The sequence below is a fragment of the Aegilops tauschii genome, chromosome 7 (assembly GCF_002575655.3).
Source record: "Aegilops tauschii subsp. strangulata cultivar AL8/78 chromosome 7, Aet v6.0, whole genome shotgun sequence".
NCBI lineage: Eukaryota > Viridiplantae > Streptophyta > Magnoliopsida > Poales > Poaceae > Aegilops > Aegilops tauschii.
This window is the reverse complement of record NC_053041.3, coordinates 646,624,065-646,629,220: the sequence shown is the minus strand read 5'-3', so window position 1 is coordinate 646,629,220 and position 5,156 is coordinate 646,624,065. Positions and strand designations below refer to the sequence as shown.

The window sequence follows — 5,156 nt, the reverse complement described above, 5'->3', positions numbered from 1 at the left end:
ACCCGGCAGGCGTCCTGATTGAGGAGCATGGCGGACTGGTGGGTGCCCATACCCGGCAGGCGTCCTGGTTGGGACCTCAGGTCTTAGATGTTAGGTTTGGCTGCGAGGTCTGTTTGGTATTAGGTCCAGACTATTAGCGTCCCTTCATCAACTGGATAGGAGTAGCGACAGATGTTGCTTAGACGGTGGCTTTAGTCTTACAGTTGTATAACTTTGTAAGGTCTTGTGTTAATAATTAATAAAATGGCTGTATGCATCGTCTAAATGCAGAGGCCGGGGTCTTTCTTCTTTTCTAAAAAAAGAAGGAAGGAAGAAGAACACTGCAGCCAACCTAGATGGAGACCGAATGTTTGCATGTACATTATCATTCTAGAACATGTGCGTTGAAGACATAACAACTATGTTAGAATATATTGTATGTATATACGGTTGTGTATATAAAACCGTATATACTCTTGGAGTTGCGTGCGTGTTCAACATTGTAATCTGGTAGTTAGGTTCAAGCTTCGATCCTTATCTTGTAGGATAGCTAACTTGAGGATCAAGCCTAACCAACTACCGAATCCTGTAAGCCCTAGCCTATGGCTATATATAACACGTAACGCGTCCCTGCTAGGCATACGCTTCAAGCCATCTTTCAAACTATACTCGCCGTTGTCCATCCCGAAATTGGGAAATAGGTTTGTTATTCTGTATGTAAGCGTATATATTCGTACAATATGGTTTGGTCTGCAAAAGTGACAAAATATGACGTGGTTTCTAAACTTTAGAAGGACATGGCGCTCAAGGGGGATCATTCAATGAATACAGGGGCGATCGATCCTACATGCAGGGACATAGATCAAGGAGGTGCCGTAGACTAGGTCCTGCAGTTACAATGGAAACACACGTACATGTACAACACAGTCACCTTACAACTCAAGCAACTCACAAAGCCAACCTCCCTCACAGAAGTAAAATTGCCATCGAAGGAGAGCTAACAACTGGAAGCCGGCAATTTCCTCAAGTGCTCGCATCGGGGCATAGGAGTGTATAAGCCGACGATTGGAATCAGCTTGTCGTAGCCATGATCATCGCACACCTTGGTCGCCTTTCCTGATTTTACTTGGATTGCGAAGAGACCGGCGGCTGTGGTCGCGAAAAAGGTGTTTGCTCCCTCCGCGAAGCCCAACACATGCACCGGACATGGTGCACCCACTGGAGCACCATTTAGTATGGACAAATTTTCCAAGCAGATGATTCGGCCTGGTACCCATCAGGCATCCGTCACCTCCCATGACCACAATTGCAGATGCGGATCCAAGTCTTCGACGAGTCCTAGTCCACCGTCCTCCGCCAGCATGAGGTTGCAAGTGGGATCATCCTTAGAGTGGCAAGATTCTGGTGTGTCGAACCAAGTCAGACCATGCCTTGCAAGTCATACTCCAGGATCAACGCACCACATGTCATGAAGTACAAGAAAGACCTCCCAACAAGCACGCTGGAATAATATGTGAAGTCCACGATGAAATTGTGGTGCATTAAGGTCCGCTCGCCCCAGGCAGCAGCCTCAGATGAGTAGACGCTCGCCGGATTAAGTATCTACAACCATCGACATCACAAGAAACTCATCACCAGCTTGAGTTGTAAGTACCATATATCCCAAGATTTCATTCTTTCAAGAAAGAAAGGAAGAAGGTCAGATCGAGAGAAAGGGTGTGCTCTTACCACAAGAGGGCAGGCAGATCAAACATAGCCATGGTGACCATGAATTGTGTCGAGAAAAAAAAACAGACGAGAGATTGTGTCGTCGTAAACAACGTGCACGTGTATCGTTCCTTTTTTCTTTGTCAAGAACCGGCGAGAGAGAGTATGTTAGGCACGCAGGCATGCATGCTCCGTACTAGTTGGCGCATGCACGTAGTTGGCGAACGCATCGATTCGGGCGAGAGGAAAACAAAAACAAAAAAACAAGCGATCGACTTGTCAAGCAAACTTATCGAATAAAGATCCTTCCTAGATGCAGCTGGGACATAGATGTACAAGGAGGTGCCTTAGGACTAGCTAGCTAGCAGCCCTCAAGACTAGCTACGTCCTACAGTTACAACTGAAACACACGTACATGCATGTACAAGAGTACAAGACAGACACCTTACAACTCAACAGCAACTCCCAAAGCTAACCTCCCTCAGGGAAGTAAAGTTGCCATTGAAGGAGAGCTAACAACTGGAAGCCGCCACTTTTCCCAAGTGCTCACCTCTAGGCATAGGAGTGTACAAGCCAGCGATTGGGATCAGCTTGCCGTAGCCATGATCATCGCACACCCTGGTCGCCTTCCCTGATTGTACTTGGACTGCGAAGAGGCCAGCAGCCGTGGTCACGAAAATGGTGTTTGCTTCCTCAGCGAAGCCCAACACATGCACTGGACATTGTGCACCCACGGGAGCACCATATAGGGACGGCAAACTTTCCAAGTAGATGATTCGGCCCGGCACCCATCGACCATCCACTACCCCCCTTGACCACAATTGCAGATGCGGATTCAATTCTTCGGCGAGTCCTAGTCCACCGTCCTCCGCCAGCATGAGGTTGCAAGTGGGTTCATCCTTAGAATGGCAAGAGTCTGGTGTGTCGAACCAAGTCAGTCCATGCCTTGCCAGGTCATACTCCAGGATAAACCCACCACATGTCATGAAGTACAAGAAAGACCTCCCAACAAGCACACTGGAATAATATGTGAAGTCCACGATGAAGTCGTTGTGCATTAAGGTCGGCTCGCCCCAGGCGCCAGTCTCGGATGAGTAGACGCATGCCGACGTCTCAGCGTCTTCATCAAAGACGGAGAAGACAAAGACCACGCAGAACGGACCGCCGTGGCAGTCGTGGTGGTTGCACCCGTCAGCTGCGCAGAACACGGCTGCGGTGGTGTTGCCGAACTGGAACGCCACAGGGATAGGTACGCGCTGCTGGGCACCCGTGATTGGCTCCCACACCAGGAATTCCTCAGTACGGTCCTCTGAGAGGAAGAGGGCGCGGCCGTGTCGGCAGTCGACGGCCTGCCAGAGCAAGCGGTCGGGGGCGGCGAGGGAGAACGGCGACGCGGTGGCCGGGATGAAGGTAGGGATGGCCTCATCGTGCCAGTCATGGAGAACCCCGAGCGCGGTGGGTGATGGATGGAGATTGTGAAAGCTGCGCCGGAACCAGCGTTGGGAGACGGCCTCGGTCCAGGACTTGCAGACGAGGGACGCACGGAGGAGGCTGGCGGGGTCATCGGGCGGGATGCGGAGCAGGATCTCTCCTACGAGCTCGTCCGGGAGGGCCGGCGGCGGTCCTTTTTTTCTCAAATGATACTCCGGCAGCGGTCCTGGTGCCATGGTGGCCGCTAGCTAGGTTTTTCTCTGTTGAGCTTGGCGGCTGCTGTTGGCCCAATCTCACGCGTACGGCAATGAGATGTCCTCGGCTCCTCGCTCCTGCTTGGCAGCTGCTGTTGCTTTTCACGATATGTCATGTCATGTATATATAATAGCTGAGGCAAGCAAGCTAACCGACCACCACTTGGAATCCTTGTCTAGCTAGGTGAAGGTGATGGCTCTGAAACCAGCACGGACAGACGAGTGGACAATTGTGAAGGTGATGGCTCCAGGACAAAGTATGTGACACATCGAGGTGAAGGCTAGCTGTACGTGTATACGTACGTACGTATGTGGCGCCGATCGAGCGCGCGTGAGTCAAACTTGCGATGTCATGGAATTCGTTTCGGTGTTTTGACCTAAATTAAGGCTTTGTATTGCAAGCCGAGTTGATCGGGCATGTCGGTGCCTCGTTCCATCCAAAACAGTTACGTACGTAGAAATGGTCGCGTGTATATATACTCTTTGCGCGAGTCAAGCAATTCACAGTTATCATCTTCTCCTGCATCAAGGAAGGAAAATGGAAAATGGAGGACATCCAGCCACCCCTCGTGGGCGACGGTCGAACCCTCGGTCCCCCTCCAGCCACCCCTACCCGTCGCTCTCTCCTAACCGCCGCCGCCGCCGGCATGGTCAGCCGGGCCATGCCCCGCGCGGCGCTGGAGGCGGCGGACATGTCCTTCCCCATGCGCACGTAGGGGGGCGTGGGGCCCCCTGATGGCGGCGGTGTGGCTCGGGTGGGGATCCCGCGGGCCTCGGGTGCCCTCGATGCAGCGGGGCAGCATGGTGCTGCTGCTGGCTAGGAGCGTCCGCTCGACCCAGATTTTGGCCCTATTGGTCCCATCTGGGTTGAGGCGGGCCGGCAGTCCGGCGCGCGGCGGAGCGGCTCCCTGTTGGTGGTGGCGAGGCATTGGTGGTCTATGGGTGGTGGCGGCTTCGTCGGCCGGCATGCTGCAGCGTGGCGGCAGGGCCTGTCCGGACCCATTTGGGTCCGGCCGGTCCAGTAGGGGCCTGGTAGGCCCTTGTCGTCACGTCTGGTCGGCTCCGCGACGGCAGTGGAAGTTGTCCCCTTCGGTCGGCTGAGTTGTGGATGCCCCCGAGCCCGTTGGCTCCTCTTCCCTCCTCTAGGTGTCTCGTGTCGGTGGCCTCAGTGAGACGGCGAAGTTGGTTCGTTGACCGTGGGGGCACAGGCTGGTGGGCGGGCGGGTTGGGTGGTGCACTACGGATCGTCTGGGGTGGTGTTTGTTGTTTTGGGTCGGGAGAAATCCTTGGTGGCTTGTCCGGCATCGACGCGGTGATGCCTGCGGGCGCCACCGGACCTTCCTGGATGGCGTCGAGTATACCCCTTCCCCACTGTCCTTTGCGTATGGGGGGAACCCTAGAACTTGTCTGGGCAACAGCAACATCGCCGTCGCATTCCTTTTTGAAGGTGCTGCTCGGTACGCGACGCTTTGAAGTGCTAGGTCCGCGGTGGCACTTCTCCAGATGGTGCAGCGGTTACTGGTCATCTTCATTTTATTGATCTACCGGTGTTGGCATTTGTTTCTCGTTCTTTCTCTTGTTTTTCTTTTAGGCTTGATTATGCTGCGGCCCCAGCAAGCTGGATGCATGTATCGGTTGGTTGCTTTATCTTTACCTACTAATAAAGCACGCATTGCTTCTGTCGGGTTCACCGCCGCGGCGTTATTGCGGAAAATCCCTTACTGATTTTTGTATTAAACCCGCAGTCCTTTTTTTAGTGAATTCTAAGAAAACGTTTCAATTTTA

At 53.2% G+C, this 5,156-nt stretch overlaps 1 pseudogene; it reads right to left on the bottom strand.

Moving 5' to 3' along the window:
- Positions 1 to 2,198: 2,198 nt before the first annotated feature.
- Positions 2,199 to 4,339, bottom strand: LOC109732284 (uncharacterized; annotated as a pseudogene).
- Between the last annotated feature and the right edge of the window lie 817 nt (positions 4,340 to 5,156).